Consider the following 26,190-nt stretch of genomic DNA (forward strand, 5'->3'; position numbering starts at 1 on the left):
ATTCCAGATATATGAGAAACAAGAACTACCCTACAACTTGAAGACCTGTAAAGAACAAGTGCCACATTGTTTAGGCTAACAAAGTGGCTGTTGAAATCAACAAATCAACATTTTATAAATAAACCACTTCTAAAAAAGAAACTTGATCACAAGAAACCATGAGAAGATCGATATATATTTTATTAGAAAACTAGAACACTCCAAGGGAGCAATACTATCGAACATCAATCCATACAAAGGGTTCCAGTTGGCGGGCGCTAAATGTTTTATCACTAAATCAATCAGCTTTATCAAACCTAAGAAAATTTATCTAGAACAGCTTCTTAAAAAATGTTCTATTAATATTGTGTGGCTGCTCCAGGAAGAAGGCGCTGGCCGCCGAAACGCGCGTAGAGACTGAATTTTTATGCCACCTACCTTTTTATTGTTTTTCAATTTGCACATAATAATGTTGATGTTAAATATATATTGTGTATTTTTAATTGTGATTTGATACTTTATAAATGTCTTTTTAAACTGTATGAATTGTTTAATAAAATTACGTTTTTTAGCTAGCTGTAGTTGACTTTCTATAATTCGTTACCATTAAGGTACTCTTATTTTAAGTTGCCTAGGTTGTTAATTTTCATGTGTACAAAACAGGCATACACCTATCATAAATCTCTCCCTAACATTTTAAATGATTGATTCAGGATGACGATAAGGTGTGGCCTATCTAGAGGTTTGTTTGGGCCCAGATCTTTGGACTGGGGTGAATGTGTGTCATTGATCCACATTCGGTCCATCACCTGTTTTGTTTGTTTGAGGTGAGGCCAACACACGGTTGCAGATGAGATTTTCGCTTGTTGAAGAAAACAAAGGAGATAATACATGTGAAGGCCTACCAATGAAGTAAGTCATGTCCACTTCACTCTTGAACAAAGGGCAGACCTCTTTTGAATCTGTGGTCAGACCTAAACTTCATCTGCACAATGTCATTCATAAACTTAGGAAACACTAGTGATGTAATTGAAAAATGTGGAGTTTCTTTCCCTCATTTCAGAATTACATCACCTGTGTTTCCTCATTGACTTAAAATGTCCTTAATACACATGAAAGCGTTTTTTTGATTGCCCTTGCACCATTTTTGGGTCATTTTTAACATGGCTATGTAACTCCCATAATCAAAATCTAAATTTGCCAAGCACAGGTGGGAGCATATTTACAAGAAACTTGCCCCATGCAGAAAGCTCTTCAATTTAAATGGGAAAAATAACATCATAGACACTCAAATGCCTTTTACATATGCTCCAAACAACCTATGAAGTTCTAGCAGTACATATCCAGAAATGTAATTGATTTCAAAAAAAGTTTTTGAACCCAACATATAAATCAATTGTATACCTACATTCAAGATGAAATGACTGAAAATGTCCTTGAGACACATGAAAGCGTTTTTTTGAATGCCCTTGCACTATTTTTGGGACATTTTTCACATGGCTATGTAACTCCCATAATCAAAATCTAAATTTGCCAAGCACAGGTGGGAGCGTATTTACAAGAAACTTGCCCCATGAAGAACGCTTTCCATTTAAAAAGGGAAAAATAACATCATAGACACTCAAATGCCTTATAAATATGGCCCAAACAACCTATGAAGCTCTAGCAGTACATATCCAGAAATGTAATTGATTTCAAAAAATCGTTTTTAAACACAACATATAAATCAATTGTATACCTACATTCAGTTGGAAATGACTGTAAATGTCCTTAAGACACATGAAAGAGTTTTTTTGATTGCCCTTGCACCATTTTTGGGACATTTTTAACATGGCTATGTAACTCCCATAATCAAAATCTAAATTTGCCAAACACAGGTGGGAGCGTATTTACAAGAAACTTGCCCCATGAAGAACGCTTTCCATTTAAAAAGGGAAAAATAACATCATAGACACTCAAATGCCTTATAAATATGACCCAAACAACCTATGAAGCTCTAGCAGTACATATCCAGAAATGTAATTGATTTCAAAAAATCGTTTTTAAACACAGCATATAAATCAATTGTATACCTACATTCAAGAGGAAATGACTGAAAATGTCCTTGAGACACATGAAAGCGTTTTTTTGAATGCCCTTGCACCATTTTTGGGACATTTTTAACATGGCTATGTAACTCCCATAATCAAAATCTAAATTTGCCAAGCACAGGTGGGAGCGTATTTACAAGAAACTTGCCCCATGAAGAACGCTTTCCATTTAAAAAGGGAAAAATAACATCATAGACACTCAAATGCCTTATAAATATGACCCAAACAACCTATGAAGCTCTAGCAGTACATATCCAGAAATGTAATTGATTTCAAAAAATCGTTTTTAAACACAGCATATAAATCAATTGTATACCTACATTCAAGAGGAAATGACTGAAAATGTCCTTGAGACACATGAAAGCGTTTTTTTGAATGCCCTTGCACCATTTTTGGGACATTTTTAACATGGCTATGTAACTCCCATAATCAAAATCTAAATTTGCCAAGCACAGGTGGGAGCGTATTTACAAGAAACTTGCCCCATGAAGAACGCTTTCCATTTAAAAAGGGAAAAATAACATTATAGACACTCAAATGCCTTATAAATATGACCCAAACAACCTATGAAGCTCTAGCAGTACATATCCAGAAATGTAATTGATTTCAAAAAATCGTTTTTAAACACAGCATATAAATCAATTGTATACCTACATTCAAGAGGAAATGACTAAAAATGTCCTTAAGACACATGAAAGCGTTTTTTTGAATGCCCTTGCACCATTTTTGGGACATTTTTAACATGGCTATGTAACTCCCATAATCAAAATCTAAATTTACCAAGCACAGGTGGGAGAGTATTTACAAGAAACTAGCCCCATGAAGAAAGCTCTTCAATTAAAATGGGAACAATAACATCAGAGACACTCAAATGCCTTATAAATATGGCCCAAACAACCTATGAAACTCTAGCAGAACATATCCAGAAATGTAATTGTTTATAAAAATCGTTTTTAAACACAACATATCTGTTTCAGCTTACATGAGAGACCATGGAATGGGCTCCATGTACAACAATAACTTGTGTTACTGCATGCCAGAATGCTACACCGAATATGCAATTACAATTTCTCAAAGAAACAAAATCTATTTGTATATCACTTGAGACAAAGCCACATTTTAAAAACACAGCTTTCTTCATCATTTTCTCCTTAAATCATACTATTCTCTATCTAAATTAAATAAATCTTTTCTCACCTTAGCAAATACTTTTTGAGTTTCAAAACAGTCTCAGAAATACTCCAAATTGTCTTCAGCAGAACAAAGAGGATGCACTCCAGAGGCTGCAGCTATAGAAAGCACAGAAATGCTGATATTCATTACACATATCTCTCATATTAGCCAATCATAACTCTTCCCTCACTTTTTTCAAATCAAAACCCTTCCCCCCTCTGCCCTCTCTGCCTTTTTTGCTTAGCAACCACCTCCTGAAAGACCTCTCATGTTTGCAAGTTCACACAACAATGTTTCAATTGAACTCTGAACTCTCAGTGCACCTGCGTATCCAGTGCAATCTTTCATTAAATGTTTTTTCCATGACCATTCAAATTACATCTTTCAAAGAACACATCCATGCACCCTAACTTTCTGTTTTCAGAAATGGAAATGCACCAATCACTGCTAATGAATCATTAGCACTGGAAATCCACAGTTTCTTTTCTTTACAAACTCCTACTGTTTCAACTGCCCTTTCATTGCCACACTTCATCTGACTGCAGCCCAACCTTCTCTCACCATGTTTAATGTCTGGATTGTTGGACATAGTTACATCTACTGGGCTCAAAGGTATGCTGAGAACAGAAATTTACCTAACCTCAATTTACAAGATGTGGAAATTAAGTGGTTGGGCCAAAGAGGATTAAAATGTCACCAATTGATACCATTGGTGAAAACCTTTATGCATTTGCCAAAACCTGACCTGTTAATTGTGCACTGTGGAGGTAATGATTTGGGCACTTTGACTGGGGTAGGTCTGGAAATGCTTTTAAAGGACACCTTTGAGCAATTAATGGCACTTTTTCCTCAAACTGCCTTGGTATATTCCAATATATGCCAAAGACAGAAATGGAGGTGGTCCAACCAATTTTGTCCACAAATTGAGAAGTCGAGGAAGCATGTAAACAAATCTGTTTCAGCTTACATGAGAGACCATGGAATGGGCTCCATGTACAACAATAACTTGCGTTACTACATGCAAGATATCTACAGAGGAGATGGAGTTCACTTCTCAGATGAGGGCAACAGAATTTTCATTTTGAATTTAAGACTGTGCATTGGTACCTACTTATAAGTACCAAAATGTACCATTAACCCAAAAGCTCTTTTCAGAGCTACCCTACATCTGATCACTCACAATTATTATTTTTCTCTAACTTTTTTCTCTAATTTTCAACAAACTACGCTCCCCGGAGCGCTACCCGGTACGCGAACAGGAAGCTAACCGCGCAAAATAAAAAAAAAAAATGTTTTTTTCCCGCACATATGGTCCTCCTCAGCCACCCTCAGAAAACCTAGGGGGTCAAGATACATCTACCGTGCCCCCTTCTACCCATTCTGAACATTATTTGCCCTCCATCTTGTATCTTAATTCGAACGAAACACAAAATGGTGGACTCCCGTCACGCTGCTGGTTCGCGAACCGGGACGCATACCGGGAAGCGGTCCAATAAAAAAGGTGGGAAAGTAATTCACAGAAAAACGACTGGAGACACTCTCACCAAATATACATTAGCTCATACTACATAACAATCCCTTTCATTTTCACAAATTTGATTGAAATTCCATTTAGCCATTAAGCCTGTAGACCTCTCTAAATACCGTGAGGTAAATTACTTCACAAAACACATCTGAAGTGTTGGAATTGACAACCAATGAAAATGTTACTTTCATTTTCTACTTTTATTACCTGACATTTGATTGGTTAAATACCTGAATATAGGAAGAGAAGAAAACACAGCCATTTTGACTGCTACTTCTTGTTGTACATTACATTTGAATTGTTACTAAACACTTCAACTTGTTTGTGAAGGTAAGTTGTTATTTTTAAAACTGAAGTATATTGTGCACTATAACTTAATATGGTAAACTTTTTCTGATAGTTATATACTATCCCTCTGTAGTAGTTATAGAATTAGATAGACTTCTCTGTTATAGTTATGGATGGAGTTAGGCTTCTCTTGGTTAAATAACATACACTTTTTTATAGTCCTACTTCCACTCTGATACTATACACTGCCAAAAGATAAATTCACTGATAAAAACTGCCTATCTAAAATTAATCCCAACAGTGCCCTATCTCTAGTAATATATATTTTTTTAATCCAAATTTCAGGCAAAATGGAAGGCGAGCAGCAAGTTCAATTTAAAATTGTACTGCAAGAGAGCAGCCAAGGAAACATTGATGAAAATAAAAATGAATTTATGGATGAAAGTAGGGACCAGGAACTACTGCAATGTGTGGAAGCAGTGGATAACCTGCTTAAAAATGAGGACATTTTACACCCTCATAGACTACAAAATATATTCAATGACAATTATGAAATTTCTGACAATTAAATGTTAGAAAGTTTAATAAATTATGAAACACAATCAAAATAAAAAAAAATGCTTAAAAAATAAAGAAAATAAAAAATAATCAACAAAAACAACAAACAATTAACATACAGTATTTGAAAAGTCTATCATTCTTTTTTCCTTATAGTACGCTGCCCAGAACGCTTTCCGGTTCGCGGACTAGGCGCTCACCACGCAAAAAAAAAAAATTTTTTTTTTTTTGCCCTGCTGGGCCCTTTTAAAACCTCCACATAAAACCTAGGGGGTCAATGAGGATCTACTATGCCCCCTTATGGTAATTTCCCCCTTTGTTTTGGCCTCCTCTTGTCTCTCGATCCTACCGAGAGACAAGATGGCGGCCGCTCCGGACTGTTTAGAATGTTGACAGACACCAGAGAGCCAATCAGCTTCGCATCGCAAAGTTCCGTTACGCGAAAAGTACGCGAACCGGAGCGCTACCCGGAGCGCTGTTACAGATATATATCTTTTTTTGAACGTTAATTTCTCAAAATCCACTGAAGCACATATATTGAGACCTAGCAAAGGCACATCGGGCTAACAGTCCCTACAATTTTGCCAAGTTTCATGCAAATCCATTCAGCCGTTCGGGCTAAAAGTGAGGCCAACCGCCCTATGGAAATTAACATGGGAAAAACGCGTTTTGGGACCCCCTTTTTTCTCGGCCCCCCCTTGACGAACCCCCCCCAAATTTTCAGGGGCTGCTCAGAAACAAAATGTGCCATTTTCCTGAAAATTTGACCCAATTCCGTCCACAAACGCCAAAGTTATTAGACATAGAATTTTCAAAAATCCCATAGGGAAAAAATCCTAACTATATATACCTACTGGCGACCGCCAGTAGGTAATATATATATATATATATATATATATATATATATATATATATATATATATATATATATATTGACCAATTCCTTAGACCTTCATGGAGCCTGGCGAAAGAAGAGACGGACCCCACCGCTTCAGGCAAGATGTTATTTATTTTTTACCTTTCAAGCAACGCGTTTCGAGTATCAAGTACTCTTGTTCACACCATATAGTAGAAAAACAGCACGCCGTGGACACAGACGTTTGAATCAGCGGTGATTTATTGAATTTTCTTCATCAAGACCCAATACGTTTCGGGGATAACCCCTTCATCACAAGTGGTGATCTTGTTGTGCATGGTATTTTTAAAACAAAGCAGTCATTTGACATCTGTACAACATAGACAACAGACTCTAAAGTTAATGCACTTTGAGTCTTTCTTTCTAAATAAAGAAAAGATATAATTAGTAAATAGTGAATTTAAATTAAATCATTTGTGAAGTGCACTTGTCAAATACATGAAGGAATTAAATAACTAACATGTGTTAAAGCTGCCACAGTTTTCAATAAAACTTTATCAATATGGACAAAATGTCTTTTTTGTGTGAGAAATTACTCACTTAAGTCTCTGAGTTTATACAATTGGACACCCCAATTAAAGTAAATGAGAATAAAGCCCCAGTGGGAAGCTTAAATAAAGGGCAGACCACATCCATTTCAGGGTTAGAGCGCCACATAAATTATGCTTAAAAACCTTGCTAGAAAAATAAATATTTGAGGTGAGTAGATTGAGAGTGTTGTTGGCATTATAGGGTGCTCTATACAAGAAATGCTCTCCACCTAAACTTGGGAACTACCCACAGTTCTCTGCTACTTTTTTGCATAATAGCATAACACGTGCCAGGGGTTTCTTTTGTACATTCTAAGCTGGCTTGGATGGTATTTTATCAACCCAAAGTGGTAATACTGTGCCTGGAGTGGTAAAATGCTTTTGTCAGTATATAGCTTGTGTGGATGGCACTGTTCTAATGCTAGTTCTTTGTCCCTTTCTAGCTCAGCCTGGATAGCACTGTATTAATTTTATGCTTCAAAACTTTACTAGAAAAACATGATTTTCGGTGAACTGAATATGAGTGTCGCTGGTATTGTAGGGTGCTCTAATGCTCTATACAGAAGCTGTTCTCCACCGAAACTTGGGAACTAGCCAGAGTTCTCTGCTATATATATATATATATATATATATATATATATATATATATATATATATATATATATGTATATATATATATATATATATATGTATATATATATATATTCACTGAAAAAACCATAGGTTTCACACCAGTTATAGTTAGGAATTAGCATTTAAAAAACCTATGAAATTCACTGAAAAAACCATAGGTTTCACACCAGTTATAGTTAGGAATTAGCATTTAAAAAACCTATTAAATTCACTGAAAAAACCATAGGTTTCACACCAGTTATAGTTAGCTGGAAATTTTACTGATATAAAACCATTGAAATTCCCACGTTATAGTTAGTCGGACTCACTATAACTTGCGCGTGCAATGCACTGCTGATGACATCACATATTACATCACTCATGACATGGTCAGTGACATCACTCATGACATCACTGATGACATCTCAAATGACATCACTGATGACATCGTCCAGTGAATGTGTATCTTTCTGAAAAATAAATATATTTTATATATGTATATGTTAAGGTCGATGGAAGAATAAATGTTTAAATAAGTGTCTAAATGGATGTTTTTTAAAAAAAAATTGATTGGTTAACTGGCTTATTAAGTGTATCTTAGTGAATGCATATATTAGCGAGTAATGTTTAAATATTTAAATATATGTATCAGTGTTTTACTTTGTGTACAAGTGGCTGCATGGGTTGGTGAGTAGCTACATGTGTGTGTATATGGGTTATTAGATGTTTTTTTTAGTATCAGTATGAGTGTCTGTATGATTTGGTGGGGTGTTACTTACCACATAGATGCATGAATGCAAAACTCATTATTTATATGTGTTTTGAAGACAGCATATGTGCAGGACTGTATGGGTGGATGAGTGTGTATATGTGTGTGTTAGTGAGTGAATGCCTCTCTCACTAGTGTCTTTATGAGTAACTACATATGTTTTAATCTTGTATATATGAGCATTGATGTATATAAATAAGTATATGTGAGAGTGAGAGATTGAAAGAGTTCCTGTTTAAATAAGTATGTGTTTCTGTAAGTCATTGTTTAAGAGAGTAAGTATGTGTAAGTTTCCTTAGAAGTAATGTGCTAATGTGTGTATAGTTGTATATGCAAATAAATGGATGTTTATTAGTTTATTTGCATGTGTGAGTATATGTATGAGTAAGTTTTTGATGACTGTCGGTGTGTAACAGAATGAATAGGGGTATCACTACATATGATGAATGAGTATATGTATGAGTGAATACATAAAACTGTTGGTGAATGTGTGAATTTGTATATAGATGGTGAAATTACTGAATTGGTTGTTGTAACTGGTATGGGTATATGCAATTTTTTGAAAATGTTAGTTTCTATTTTTGAATATGTGTTTCATGGGTTACATTACACTGAAAGGAGGTCTGTCACTCTGTCTCAAGGATGATGTCATCAGTGATGTCATGAGTGATGTCACTGACCATGTCATGAGTGATGTAATATGTGATGTCATCAGCAGTGCATTGCACGCGCAAGTTATAGTGAGTCCGACTAACTATAACGTGGGAATTTCAATGGTTTTATATCAGTAAAATTTCCAGCTAACTATAACTGGTGTGAAACCTATGGTTTTTTCAGTGAATTTAATAGGTTTTTTAAATGCTAATTCCTAACTATAACTGGTGTGAAACCTATGGTTTTTTCAGTGAATTTCATAGGTTTTTTAAATGCTAATTCCTAACTATAACTGGTGTGAAACCTATGGTTTTTTCAGTGAATTTCATAGGTTTTTTTAATGCTAATTCTTAACTTTTTATTCATACTCATACCTATGTGTTTTTTAGTGAATTGCTAAAGTATGTTTTTGTAAAAATGAACACTATAATGTATATTGAGATAATATTTTTAATTTAAAATATTTTTTTTTATATTTCGCTTTCGGTGCGCGCACCGGTGCGCGTACCGTCAGCGCACTAACAAAAAAAAAGAAAAAAAAAATGAAGGAGGGACTGTGTAATAGATAGTAAGACAGATAAAAAGTGTAAAAGGAAGTAACTGAGAAAAGAAAAATGAATAAGGGAGCAAAAGAAAGAAGAAATAGGAAGAAGACTAAAGCAGAGGTTAAGGGAGATTGTAAATGGATGTTGAAAGTAAAAAAAAGGACAGTTAAGTATGAGAATGTCAGGTAGTGACGGAATCAGAGGAAAAAAATAGCAGTGATTGAGGGAAAGTAAATATCAGTGAATATAAGTAAAGAGGGGTGAAAGAGGGTACATGTAAGTGAATAAGGGTAACACATGGGGAGTAATAGAGACAAAGAAGAGAGAGAGTAAAAGAAGGACTGTCACAAAGGGACTAAGTGAACCAGTAAAAAAGGTAAGTGAAGGAGTGTGCATAGGCAGAAGTACTGAAAAAAATTGAATGTGGTCGGAAGTAAACATGGAACAAAAGAATAAGTGAGGGAAGCAAAGTAAGGAAATAGGTGTGCGGTAGGGTGACAGAAAAATAGTGAAAATAAAACAAAAGGTGATAACAAAAAACATTTTACAAACACACTTACCATATAATCTATGCAAATTTGTATCTGTGAAAGATAAAGGAAAAAACATGTTATAATTATATAAAAATGTATAATAAAATAGAAGAAACAGCTCATGAGGTTTAAAAATCTACAAAAGTTTACTTAGAAATGAAGCAATAGTGAAGGATACAAAAACAGAAAGAAAGTAATGTAGAAAGAAAAAAAAAAGGAAAAAGAAATAGTTGGAGAACAAATTCCTAAAGGTAAAAAAGATACTAAAAGAATGTAAAATATCAAAACAAAATGAGTAAAGATAAGAAACTAAAAGAAAAATGATTGAAAAGCAGAGAAGTCAGATTGATAAACTATAAATAAAATAGAGGAATAGAAGATGATTGAGAGTGAGTGAAGTGAAGTCACAGAGTGAAGGGATGAAAGAAATGAAGTTATTATAGAACGATGGATAAAACAGGAGTGAGAGAGTAAGTACACAGAAAGACAAAAGGAAGAACTAACTGAACTACAGTACAATGAGTGTGAAAGAAAAAAAAATGGAGAAAGAGAAAGAGTGTTAGGAAACTAAAGCAGAGGTACTAAGAGAATATGAAAAAGATAAAAAGTGGTGGAAGGAACAGAGGAAATGCAGATAGTTCCTATCAGATTAAGAAGTTGTGAATGAAGTGCAGTAAAGAAACAGCGATGAAAAAAGAGTGTAAATTAGTAAAGAGAGTTAAATAAGGGTGAAAAAGAAAATGAGTGTATAACAATGTGAACACAATATAAATTACACAATGCAAACTACACAATAACTTCTACAATATGTTACATTATTTATTTTTGCTGTTCTCAGAATATATTGAATTCCACTTAAATTAGTGAGTTCAAAGTCTTCATCATATAACAGCGGGAAAAAAAAAACACAATCTAAAAGATTGTGTTTAAAAAAACCCATTCAAACATACATCTCATATATGTACACTAATCTTTGATTCACTTACTTTTCCATGAGGCCAAATAGAAGATAGTGAAGGTCCTTTTGGTGGAAAAAAAGTCTGCTGTTCCTTATAAGTTCCATTTCATCGACTTCCTTTGAAAAAAGATCTGAAAACATCATACCTTACACAATCCTCACGGCCAATTTGTGTCAGATATATCAGTATTTTTTACTTTGAGATCCACTTAAAGTATCTACATGAGATAAATAATTTAAAATATTAGATTAACTAACTAACTAACTAACTTTTATTAACTATTCCCGTCTTCAAAGGCCAATTCCCTTTACTAAAACTTTGGTTTTAAAAACACTAGATAAGAATTTGTAGAGTCATAAGGCAAACGTTGTTTATAAGTTAAATGAGAATCATTGCAGTAACTCCATCCATTTTCAGATTTTAAGTAGCATGTATAATGTCCTGAGGTGGTCGAAGATCCATCATGATAAATAATAGCTTCAGTTGTAAAGGTCCTTCCAGAAATTGATAACTGAGAAGCCACAACATTTTTGATAGAAGTTGTCAATTTAGTTCCATCAGGTCTACATCGTTGGAAAACTAAAATAATATACTGCCCATAACTTTGTATAAATAATGAGGACAGCATTGTACAGTTACATTGGGTACACACCATATTATGATCTGCTGCTTTAACTAGATTTTTAAAAGACACTGATTTACAGTCTGGTAAAGTCAAATATATAAATCTTTCAGTGTCTATTCTAGTAGTACTTGATAAACTACAATTGTGGCAGTCATGCTGCCATTGATAAGAAAGACTGAAAAGATTATCTACATCTACACCTTCATCTTCCAAAACACCAAACATATACATTAAAAATTCCTGACAATCCTGCTGAATGTTCTGTGAAAATTTTTCTTGACCAGAACACAAATCTAAAATATTTCGAATTTCTGTTACACTTTCTATTTGTGCTGTACCACTGCTACATTTCTGAAACACAGAATTCATTAAACCACACAATCTTTGATCCCGATTTTCAACAATCTGTTCTTGTAAACTTTTAAGAAAAAAAACAACATTAACCACTACATTAGCATAGCAGTTGACACCAGAACTATTTTCAAACTGAAATCCAACAACATTTTCTCCACAATTCTTTTTCTTCCTGTTTTCAATTATAGTTTTCTCTACTTTTTGTCTTTTTGCAACTACCTCACTACAATTATCCTCATTTCTTCTTTTTCGGCCTACCACACGTTTTTCAAACAGAGGATATTGAGGCAAATGTGGAGCATACTCTCTTCTTAACCTATTGTATTCTTTAACACAATCTAGATCGGCAGAAATCTTTGTCTCATCACACGCAATCAAGTACAATCCTGATAAAGTTCTGACTCGAGATAATGCCACATATGCCATACCCTCTTTAAACACAGATCTTCCAATGTTCACCAATGCACTATCTACACTTAAACCTTGAGATTTATGAATTGTCACCGCATACGCCAAACAAACAGGAAACTGTTTTCGGCGAACATATAAGTCTTTTACAAGTAAAAATCTAGCAGAACAACGACTTATTTGTTGTACTTGTTCAATGCCATCAAATTTTATTTTTAAAAATTCAATTCCATCTCTATTTCTGTAATTCACAAAATCAACAACATAACCCATTGCTCCATTTACCAGACCGCTTTCAACATTTAAATTCCTTCTCAAAATGATACGACAATTTAAACACACATTCAGAGTCTTTTCAAAACCAGCTGTTTTTGAAATACTTTTCTCCAATGAATGCAATTTAGTTTTCAAATTTTCAGACAAAACAATTGTTGCACCCATATGCTCTATTTTATCTATTGCTTCCAGTTTCACAATCTCTTCATTTTCTAAGTCTAACATTTTTTGGTTGAAGATGGAACATTCTTGCAGAGTTGGCATCAAACATATCCCAGATTTCTTCTCAGTCATTTTTTAAAAAATATTCTCTGGAAGAATGTTTTCATTTGGATACAAATTTGAAATTAATCGACTATGCAAAGCTTTTTTCCCTTTCTCAGTCATTTTTCCAATTCTTACATCTTGTAGAATATTTTTATAATCTTCATCCTTGGCCTGTCGCATATTTTGAAGCAGTTCAGCATATTTAAAATTTAGCCATATATTAACATTTCCAATGCTTCCAAGGGACTTCCTGGTATCTTCATGCGTGAGCATTTTAAACACTGGTTGTCCTTTTACTGGAGTCAACTGCAATAGATCTCCAAAAACAATAATGTGTTTTCCTCCAAATAACACATCATAGTCTGTTTTAAGAATTTCTTGCATTCTCAAATGCACAAAAGCAAGCATTAGATTTGAGACCATGCGTACTTCATCTATGATAAGAAGTTTCATTTTCTTCAAGACTCTTGAAACTTCAGAACACGCATCTCCAGATAGCTTGTTGTAATGCAATTTATTATCATGTTCAACTGGCAGCATCAATAAACGATGTAGAGTAATCCCTTTAATGTTATGTGCTGCCAGACCAGTTGGAGCAGTTACAACACAAGACAGTGGTGAATCAGTCCTTTTCTGCAGATAACTTGCAACAGCTTTAATTAGAAAACTTTTTCCTGTCCCCGCTTCTCCACTTACATACAGTCGGACAGGGTCAAATAATATACATGAGAACTCTTTTTTCTCATGTCTGAATCCATGTTCAATCTGCTCTGTGACTTCATCATATATCTTTTTCTGCTCAATGTTTAGTTGCGTTACCAAATCTTCTAAGTTAACTCCATCCTCTTGAGCTTGTTCCATAGCTCTTTCCACCTCATCCATGGCAGTGGCAGCTTCATTTTGGATAATTGGTCCTCCTAGTGGATCCTGGCTCAATGAAGTAGAACTCTGACTATCTTGAGAACTGTTTCTAGCTATCTCTTCAGCAATTGTGGTTTCTTGCTCCATTTCTTCATTCAACATTTGCAGATAATTTAGAAAAATAGGACATTCTATGGTATCCTTAGTTGCATTAAAAGAGTCTTCATAACAGAGAAAATCTCCAAGTAGTTCCTCTTCTGTACGCCATGGCTTAAAGAGTTGCAAAAGAGCTAAATAGTAAAATTCTCTTTTGTCTGGAACTTCACAACTCAATTTTCGATGATTAATCAAATGGCCTTTTTTCTGCTTCACTAGACATCCTTCATAGCCAATGAGTGCATATTTTCCATTATTGATATCTTCTGTGATGTTCCTCTTATAACTGTAGTTTTGAAGAACTTCATACAAACATGTGTTCTCAAGGTGAGTACTTCTATTTGGATAGTATGTATCCAACATATTTGTCTTCAAAATATCTGTACTGTTTGGTTCTTTTTCCGCCAAATATTCAATTTCTTGTACAGATTTCAAAACTCGGTTTCGTGTTGCAGCAAGACCAAGACTCACCCAAATGATTGTTCTTGATTTGGCATAGAGACTTGCTGATGATAACCGATCAGAACATTCATATGCTCCAATTTCTCGATGCGACAACATCTTCAGACTGAAACTGTATAATTTCTTGCTTAGACTCTTTTCATGTGAAATGTCCTCCCACATTTCCTTCAGTTCTGTCTTTTCTTTTTTGGTGATGTAAGATGTCACATATCGAGCCACAGCAATAGAGTTGTCAGCAACGAACTGAATATCCATGTTAGCATTCCACATGGACAAAATCACTGGGTTGTAATCGTTGATGTACTTAGATTCTTCATTTCTTTTCAAATTATATGTGTTTTTGGGAGATTTTCTCGTCACAGTATGTCGTAGAGATGACATCAAATTATTTACTCTTCCTTTAGAAATCACTGGTCGAGGAAATGCAAAACGACATTTCGTGTAGTACTTTTCCTTGTTTTTAAATTTTCGACGACAGTACTTTCCACAACGATGAGATTGAAAACGTAAAACTTGTTGCCTTAAATTGTTTTCTTCAGTAGATTTTGGAACAGCACATGTTGAATACTCTTCAATGAAACTCATCACTGTTTCATCTGAATCTGATCCAAATTTGGGTGCATCTTTAATCCACAACAACATATGTATATGAGGAGCACCTCTCGCTTGATATTCCTTCCTCCAAAAGAAATCCAAAACCTCTCCAAGGGGAGGATTTTTTTTGTTGGTAATAAAAGACATCATAGCTTCAAATCTATGATTAAAATATCTGCAAACATTCACTGGATCTAAAGAACACAGTTCTCCTGGTGTTTTCAATTCTATATTTGGTATGTTTTCATTTGCCTCTCGTAGAAATTGAAGTAAATCGTCCCATGCATACTCAGCACAGCTAAGAGTGAGGAACCATGTAGGAGTTCCTAAGTTTCTTAGCATACATTTCAATTCTCCATGACGACGAAACCAATACTCGTTGGTTCCACGTTGACATGCCATGAGATTGATTAGCTGAGATTCCAAAATACTGTCTTGCAGATTAACTTTCTCCATAAAGTCCCTTGCACATACATTTTGCAAATGAGGTCCACTTTTTAATATATGATTAACTGCATAAGAAAGCCCAGACAAATCACTTTCAAACAGTAGATGAAATAAATATGGAATGCATTGACGAAACCTTGGATCTTCTGCATATAATCTTAGAGTCCGGTATTCAGCTGCAGGAATTTGAACTGGTCGATCATCATATCGTCCACCACAACCTGTTGGAAATAATTGTGGAAAACAACGAGCTTCCAAACTTTCTTCCCATACACTAATGGGACTTCCTTTTGCTGCCTTCATTTGAAACAAGTCAATTGCATTTCCCATTACTTCTTTGGAATGCAAAGGATGAACAGTATAATGTTCATATATTTCTTCAGTTCTAGACACATCAACTTTTTCAATTTGACCAACTGAAGAATCACTATCTTCTTCTGTAGCTGTTTCCTCTACTCCAACACTTACATGTTTGTAGTACTCATTGTTTTTAACTAAATACAACGTTGCCTTCTTGACTTTTTTAACATCCACTAAATCTTGCCAAATTTTCTTACTCTTTGTTGGAACCCCATTAACTAGAATAACTAAAGGATCTTCTTCTACTCTTTCTACACCAATTGTATTAATATTTTTCTTTACATCTAGAGGCAAATAAACAACTCTTCCCTTTAATCCTCTCAGTAAATCTGATGGAGGCAATTTCCCTGTCTTAGGCTCCATGCGTACAATAGCCTGAAAAGGATGGACACATTGAATCAAAATAGATTCATAAGTATTTAGATCCATCAATTCAGAAGGAATATCTATCAACTGAAGATTATTATGAACTGCTCTAGCAGGCATTCTATTTTCATTTAATTTTTTCAAACAATAAGTGCAAATACGCTGATCCAAACTCAAATCAAAAGAATTCTCCACCAACAAATAACTTACAAAATCCTCCCATTCACTATTATTTTCCAATTCACTTTTTGCATATAAATCAACTAACCTAGTCTGAATTTTATAATGAGTCCGTCGACAACACACACAAGTTACATTAGGCCTCTCACTTGATTTCACCTTAAACTTGATAATTTCCTCATCAAACTTTTCAATACTTGAAATTTGTCCATTATCTTCTGCATTACCATCCATTACTATATCTATTTCTACACTGTCCTCTTTGTTCCCAAAATAACAAAACTCAATTTCTTCACAAATAGTCTTCACATCTACTTCAGATCCATGCAAAAGAGCACTATTTAACTGTTTAAGCTTAAGTGCAGGACTTTTTGCATAATACAACTTCCTCACTAATTTCCTTACGTTATTATGATGCACTGCTAACATCCTAAAATGATGAAAAACACTCCGACAAACTTTTCTAGAAAGACATGCTAGTGAATGCCCTTGCAAACCTGTGCTTTCTCTCACTCTGCAAGGATCTAACTCTTGCAGGATCTTCATTTTTTGTTTGAGACTTTTTTTACTATATGTACGTAAGAAATTTCGAAGCAAATCAATTGATTCCTGTCGCACACTACAAATACTACTGCATTTCCATGTGTACACTGGACCCTTAGTACGTCTCCCTAAAACTTCATCAGCTAACACCTCTTCTGCATCTCTAGATACAAGTTTCTCTTTTTCAATCACACAACTATCTTTCACCTCATATGCACGACCACTGGTGTCAACTGCATGCACCAAATCATTTTCCTGAAAGTAACTCTCCTCATTAAAAAAAGGCTCAGAACTTGAACTATGCATCCATTCACCAGAAAATACTTCACAAAAATTACTCCGATTAATAATTCTTTTCCATCTACTGTTCGATTTGAAAACATCCATTGCCTTATTAAGTATCCTAATTCTATTGATTATTAAAATAAATAATTTTTTCTTAACTTCAAAAGCCTGATCAACAATCTTTTCTACACTTTTCTTTTTCTTGTAAAAAGCAGCTTTTAGTTTACTTTTCTTTTCATTTTTTAGCAAATTTAAAACTACCCTATTGCGAAACATTCGCCTACGAATGTCCCTAAAAACATTTACCCTTCTATTGCTAACCATTCTCTTCTCTCCTGGTCCAATGGAAACATTTTTTGTGGGCTTCTCTTTCCTTTTTAGATTTGTTGACTTTTTCTGTATATTCACATTAGCAATTTCATTTTTTTTCCTACGACATATGTTGCGAAGAAAAGACTTAATTGGCTTACCAGAAGCTTTTCTGGTGTTTTTTGAAGTAGTTGTTGAAGAGGATTCCATAAACTCTGTTGTTGATGTTCTCCTTTTCCGTATGGTATTTTTGATATTTCTTTGCCTTGAAGGCATTTTTGCTTCCTTTTCAGAAGTTGATTTGAATCTGTTGTTCTGTTAAAAAAACACATGAAAGACCACTATTAGCAAACAACAAAGTAATGTTAAAAAGCAAACAATATAAACAATAAATTGCAACATATTTAAGTTTATACAATAGCAACTCATGGCTTTATTTTTAAAGGCCTTGCGCCACCAGTGCGTCACTTATTACCCATGTTTAAAGTCAAGCATCAGCTGCACATGGCATTCATAAATAAGGGCCAAATGCAAATACCAATCAATTGCACCCAAAAATCGATTTTTCAATAACATGTAAGAAACACTGCGCAAAACCTAAGTACAACCACTCAATATCATCAAACAAAGTCAGGGTCTGATTTATAAAGGCCTTGCGCCACCAGTGCGTCACTTATTACCCATGTTTAAAGTTTTGCATCGGCTGCACATGGCAATCATAAATAAGGGCCAAATACATATACCAATCAATTGCACCCAAAAATCGATTTTTGAATAACATGTAAGAAACACTGTGCAGAACCTATGTACAACCAATCAATATCATCAAACAAAGTCAGGGCCTTATTTATGAAAGCCTTGCGCCACCAGTGTGTCACTTATTACCCATGTTTAAAGTCATGCATCAGTTGCACATGGCAATCATAAATAAGGGCCAAATACATATACCAATCAATTGCACCCCAAAATCAATTTTTCAATAACATGTAAGAAACACGGCGCAGAACCTATGTACAACCAATCAATATCATCAAACAAAGTCAGGGCCTTATTTATGAAAGCCTTGCGCCACCAATGCGTCACTTATTACCCATGTTTAAAGTCATGCATCAGCTGCACATGGCAATCATAAATAAGGGCCAAATACATATACCAATCAATTGCACCCAAAAATCGATTTTTCAATAACATGTAAGAAACACGGCGCAGAACCTAAGTACAACCACTCAATATCATCAAACAAAGTCAGGGCCTTATTTATGAAAGCCTTGCGCCACCAGTGGGTCACTTATTACCCATGTTTAAAATCATGCATCAGTTGCACATGGCAATCATAAATAAGGGCCAAATACATATACCAATCAATTGCACCCAAAAATCGATTTTTCAATAACATGTAAGAAACACGGCGCTGAACCTAAGTACAACCACTCAATATCATCAAACAAAGTCAGGGCCTTATTTATGAAAGCCTTGCGCCACCAGTGCGTCACTTATTACCCATGTTTAAAGTCATGCATCAGTTGCACATGGCAATCATAAATAAGGGCAAAATACATATACCAATCAATTGCACCCAAAAATCGATTTTTGAATAACATGTAAGAAACACTGCGCAGAACCTATGTACAACCAATCAATATCATCAAACAAAGTCAGAGCCTTATTTATGAAAGCCTTGCGCCACCAGTGCGTCACTTATTACACATGTTTAAAGTCATGCATCAGCTGCACATGGCAATCATAAATAAGGGCCAAATACATATACCAATCAATTGCACCCAAAAATCGATTTTTCAATAACATGTAAGAAACACGGCGCAGAACCTAAGTACAACCACTCAATATCATCAAACAAAGTCAGGGCCTTATTTATGAAAGCCTTGCGCCACCAGTGCGTCACTTATTACCCATGTTTAGAGTCATGCATCAGTTGCACATGGCAATCATAAATAAGGGCAAAATACATATACCAATCAATTGCACCCAAAAATCGATTTTTGAATAACATGTAAGAAACACTGCGCAGAACCTATGTACAACCAATCAATATCATCAAACAAAGTCAGGGCCTTATTTATGAAAGCCTTGCGCCACCAGTGCGTCACGTATTACCCATGTTTAAAGTCATGCATCAGCTGCACATGGCAATCATAAATTAGGGCAAAATACATATACCAATCAATTGCACCCAAAAATCGATTTTTGAATAACATGTAAGAAACACTGCGCAGAACCTATGTACAACCAATCAATATCATCAAACAAAGTCAGGGCCTTATTTATGAAAGCCTTGCGCCACCAGTGCGTCACTTATTACCCATGTTTAAAGTCATGCATCAGCTGCACATGGCAATCATAAATAAGGGCCAAATACATATACCAATCAATTGCACCCAAAAATCGATTTTTCAATAACATGTAAGAAACACTGCGCAAAACCTAAGTACAACCACTCAATATCATCAAACAAAGTCAGGGCCTTATTTATGAAAGCCTTGCGCCACCAGTGCGTCACATATTACCCATGTTTAAAGTCATGCATCAGCTGCACATGGCAATCATAAATAAGGGCCAAATACATATACCAATCAATTGCACCCAAAAATCGATTTTTGAATAACATGTAAGAAACACTGCGCAGAACCTATGTACAACCAATCAATATCATCAAACAAAGTCAGGGCCTTATTTATGAAAGCCTTGCGCCACCAGTGCGTCACTTATTACCCATGTTTAAAGTCATGCATCAGCTGCACATGGCAATCATAAATAAGGGCCAAATACATATACCAATCAATTGCACCCAAAAATCGATTTTTGAATAACATGTAAGAAACACTGTGCAGAACCTATGTACAACCAATCAATATCATCAAACAAAGTCAGAGCCTTATTTATGAAAGCCTTGCGCCACCAGTGCGTCACTTATTACCCATGTTTAAAGTCATGCATCAGCTGCACATGGCAATCATAAATAAGGGCCAAATACATATACCAATCAATTGCACCCAAAAATCGATTTTTCAATAACATGTAAGAAACACGGCGCAGAACCTAAGTACAACCACTCAATATCATCAAACAAAGTCAGGGCCTTATTTATGAAAGCCTTGCGCCACCAGTGCGTCACTTATTACCCATGTTTAAAGTCATGCATCAGCTGCACATGGCATTCATAAATAAGGGCCAAATACATATACCAATCAATTGCACCCAAAAATCGATTTTTCAATAACATGTAAGAAACACTGCACAGAACCTAACTACAACCACTCAATATCATCAAACAAAGTCAGGGCCTCATTTATAAAAGCCTGGCGCCACCAGTGCATCACTTATTACCCATGTTTAAAGTCATGCATCAACTGCACATGGCAATCATAAAAAAGGCCAAATAAAAATACCATTCATTTGCACCCAAAATCGATTTTTAAATAACATGTAAAAAACACTGCGCAGGACTTATATACTAACATACAATTTCACTTCTAAAACATAACTATCTGCTTCCAAATATTCTCCATAGAGAAAATAAATCTCTATCTAAATTAAATGAATCATTACTTACCTTTAGAAATGCTTTTGGAGATTGAAAACAGTGTCAGACACACACACCAATTTTTCTTTAGCAGAGGAAAAGGTGTGCTCTCAATACACTGAAACCAAGACTGGCATAGAAAATCTCTATCTTTGTACACATATGCCTTAATTCAACCAATGAAAACTCTTCCCTCACTATTTTCAAACCAACACCCATCCCCCTCTCAAACCTTTCTATCTGTTACCATAGCAACTCCCTCCTAACTGAACTGTAAGGTTCAAAAGTTTATCTTACAATGTTGCAAATTAACTCAGCAAGGATGTTTGACCTGTCAATACAGCAGCCTATACAGGGTATTTTTGCTTTTGGTGACTTTTTTTAAACCATTCAAATTGCTTCTTTCACACAACATAACCATACACCCTAACTTTCAGTTTTCAACTATCTGAATCCACCAATCATTGCTAGTGATTCAAGAGCACAGAAACTCCACAATTATTTTTTTGTGAACTCCTACTGTTCCAACTGCCATTTCATTCCCACACTTCATCTGACTGGACCAGAACCTTCTCACATCATGTACTCTGTTTGGGTTATTGGACATAGCTACATCCACTGGGCTCAAAGGTATGCAGCTAGCAGAAATTTTCATAACCTTGATTTATCAAATGTGGAAATCAAGTGGATTGGCCACAGAGGATTAAAATGTCACCAATTGATACCATTGGTGAAAACCTTTTTGCATCTGCCAGAACCTGACCTTATAATTGTGCACTGTGGTGGAAACGATCTAGGCACATTAACTGGGGTAGGTCTGGAAATGCTATTAAAGGACACCTTTCATCAATTGATGATACTTTTTCCCCACACTGCCTTGGTATATTCCAATATATGCCAAAGACAGAAATGGAACTGGTCCAACCAATTTGGTCCACAATTTGAGAAAGCACGGAAACATGTAAATAAATCTGTTTCTGCTTACATGAGAGACTATGGAATGGGTTCATTATACAATAATAACTTGCGTTACAACATGCAAGACATCTACAGAGGAGATGGTGTGCACTTCTCAGATGAGGGGAATAGAATATTCCTCCTGAATTTAAGAATGTGTATTGGAACCTACTTGTAGGTACCTAAATCAACCACAGAACCCAAAAGCTCTTTTCAGAGCTACCCTAACTCTGATCATTCAAAGCGTTTATTTTTTTCTAACTTTTTTCACTATTTTTCACCAAAGTACGCTTTCGGGTACGCTTACAGGTGCGCGCACCAGGCGCTACCCCCGCGAAAAATTAAAGATTTTTTTTTTTTTTTTTAACGTTTATGAGCCTCCTAAGCCCCCCTAAGAAAACCTAGAGGGTCAAGAAGTCTCTACAGTTCCCCCTTCTATCCATTCCGAACATTGTTTACCCTCCATCTTGTGTCTCGATTGTTCCGAAACACAAAATGGAGGACTCCCGTAACGCTGCCGGTGCGCGTACAGGAGCGCGCACCGGTAAGCGCTTGTTAAAAAAAGGTGGGAAAGTAATTTACGGAAAACCCAATGGAGACACTTTCATCAAATATAGAATACGCCCTACTACATAGCAGTCCCTACCATTTGCCCAAATTTGGTGAAATTCCATTGAGACATTTAGGCTACAGGCCTGTCTAAATATCCTGAGGTAAATTACATGACAAAAACACACTTGTAATGTTAGAATTTACAACCAATTAAAAAGTATCTCTCATTTTCTACGATTATTTCCTGACGTTTGATTGGTTAAGTACAACAATATATATAAAAGAAGAGAGGGAAACACAGCCATTTTGACTACTGCTTCCTGAAGTACACTTGAAAACAAATTTCACTGACAACTTCAACTAATTTCTCTAAGGTAACTTCTAATTATGGAAGTATATTGTACACGTTAAGTTTATTTCTTAAAAAATATTCTGTTAGTGATATGCTATCCCTCTTTAATAGTTAGAGATAGAGATAGACTTCTCTGTAATAGTTATGGATTGAGTTAGGCTTCTCTGGTATACTAGCTCTACTAATATAGTTAATTTATATGCAATTTTCAGAAAGAAAATGGAAGGAGAAAATAAGGCAAATGATACTTCTATCAAAGTAAAGGTGGAAAAACCAGAAGATGAAAAAAAAGAAGTTGATTTCATGGATGACTCTTTGGATGAACAGTTTATAGAATGTTTGGAAGAAATTGAATCATGTACATATAATTATGAGGAAATTCCGGACAATATTATGTTAGAAATTTTATTAAATTATGAAAAAGAATCAGAGGAATAAATTTATCTTTAATAATTTCAATTGTTTCAGACAATATTCTTTTTTATATGTAATTCATGAAGTATTACCAAAAATGTTTAAAATATAAAGTGAGACTTATAGTATACTGTTCAACTATTTTTCTGTTACATAGTAAGTTTACTCATAGTTACTACCTTTCTCCCACTATATTATCTCATATGAATATTTTACACCTCATTTTCATAAGTGAACAGGACAGACTACTCATGATCCCCTAGAAATTCTCAGGGAGTGCTTAAAAGATCTGTTTCTCCTTTCCAGACAGACTATATTATGAATTCCATATACCACAAAAAATACAATAACAACATGCAAGATGTCTACAAAGAAGATGGTGAACATTAAATTTAAGTCTCTTCATTAGTACCTACATGTAGGTACTTACATAAAATAAAAAAATAAAAAAAAAAACAATTCATAAACATACAATTTTTGAAGTGATTATTTTTCCATAGTACCCTCCCCGATACGCTCCCCGGTGCGCGCACCAGGCGCTTCCCCCGCGAAAATCGAAAAAAAAAAAAAAAATTTTTGAGGCCCCGCGGGGCCCTTTAATGGCCCCCATATCAAACCTAGGGGGTCAGGGGGGGTCTACCCTGCCCCCTTATGGTCAATTCCACCCTTTGTTTTTGCCACCTCTTATGACTAGATTTTACCGATAGACAAGATGGCGGCCGCTCCGGACTGTTTAGAATGTTTACAGACAACTGAGAGCCAACCAGCTTTCTGCGCGCAAGTCGCGTGTCGCGCCGGGAGCGCTCACCGGTGCGCGCACCGGAGAGCGCCTATAGATATATATATTTTTTTGAACGTTAATTTCTCAAAATCCACTGAAGCACATATCTTGAGACATAGCAAAGGCACATCGGGCTAACAGTCCCTACAATTTTGCCAAGTTTGGTGGAAATCCATTCAGCCGTTCGAGCTAAAAGTGAAATCGACCGCCCTATGGAAATTAACATGGGGAAAACGCGTTTTGGGACCCCCCTTTTATCTCGGCCCCCGCTTGACGAATCCCCCCCAAACTTTCAGGGAAGGACCGGACCGCCATGAGACCATTTTCCTGAAAATTTCAGGCAGATTCGTCAACCGGCGCCAAAGTTATTCAAAATAGAATGTTGAGATTTAACATTGAAAATTATCCTAACTATAACTACCTACTGGCGACCGCCAGTAGGTAATATAGATATATATATATATATATATATATATATATATATATATATATATATATATATATATATATATATATATATATATATATATGTGAAAGGGCTCCCAAATCGAGTTTTTCCTCCCAGGAACCACACAAATGACTCGCACACCAGGGTCCGTGTTGGAATTGCGTTTATTGGCGACGCGTTTCGACCAAACGGTCTTCTTCGATAGCCAGTCACATATAAACACAGTCACCATTTTATACATAAAGCAGTGCTCAAAGGTGGTGGTGGAAACTGAGGCAGGACCACAAAATTAGCAATGACTACAATTCATGAAAAATACAAATAGGGTAGAAGACAGACTTATTAGTACACGGTCTCATACAAATTGCATGGCTGGAATCATCAATTTTAAAGTAAATCAGAATTTAAATTAAATACATGAACACATTTAATGTGCATTTAAATATTATCATACTTTTATTTGTGCTGGTCATTTTGATTTCTGGTTGCACAAGGTAACGAAATAAGAGTGATACCAGTGTTAAAGATAAACATAATGATTGTTAAAGATAAACATAATGACCATAATGGTGAAGGCCAAGTGGCCTATGATTCCCAGACTCTTTTAGAGACCATATGTTACTGTCACAAATTGTCCGTCCTGTTTGGGTTGACCCCTAAATTTAAATTGTCAAAGGTGGGATGGGAGGTGAGTTTACTAGAAAAACATGATTTTCGGTGAACTGAATATGAGTGTCGCTGGTATGGTAGGGTGCTCTAATGCTCTATACAGAAGCTGTTCTCCACCGAAACTTGGGAACTAGCCAGAGTTTTCTTTATATATATATATATATATATATATATATATATATATATATATATATATATATATATATATATATATATTCACTGAAAAAAACATAGGTTTTAGACCATATATAGTTAGGGATTAGCATTTACAAAACCTTAATTTACTCGCACAAAACCATTGAAATTCGCATATATAGTTAGTTGGACTAACTATATATCGCGCACCCGCAATCCACTGCTGATGATGTCACATATTACATCATTCATGACAGTGACATCACTGATGACATCACTGATGACATCTCAAATGACATCACTGATGACATCACTGATGACATCTCAAATGACATCTCAAATGACATCACTGATGACATCACTGATGACATCTCAAATGACATCTCAAATGACATCACTGATGACATCTCAAATGACATCACTGATGACATCTCAAATGACATCACTGATGACATCACTAATGACATCTCATTTGACATTACTGATCACATCACTGATGATATCATTCATGTGATAATACGATGAACCTCTTCAGACTCTAATATAACCTTAGATACAATCAGTGTAAACAGACACTCACAGACTGTCACTCATCCATGGAGTTACTCACACACCTAGTCAGTCATGCAAAGAATCAATCACACCTCCATTTCCTCAACTATACAGTTATACACACCTTACTTATTCAAACATATACTAACACATATTTACTCTCTT

Source organism: Lissotriton vulgaris, chromosome 11 (assembly GCF_964263255.1).
Source record: "Lissotriton vulgaris chromosome 11, aLisVul1.2, whole genome shotgun sequence".
Taxonomy (NCBI): domain Eukaryota; kingdom Metazoa; phylum Chordata; class Amphibia; order Caudata; family Salamandridae; genus Lissotriton; species Lissotriton vulgaris.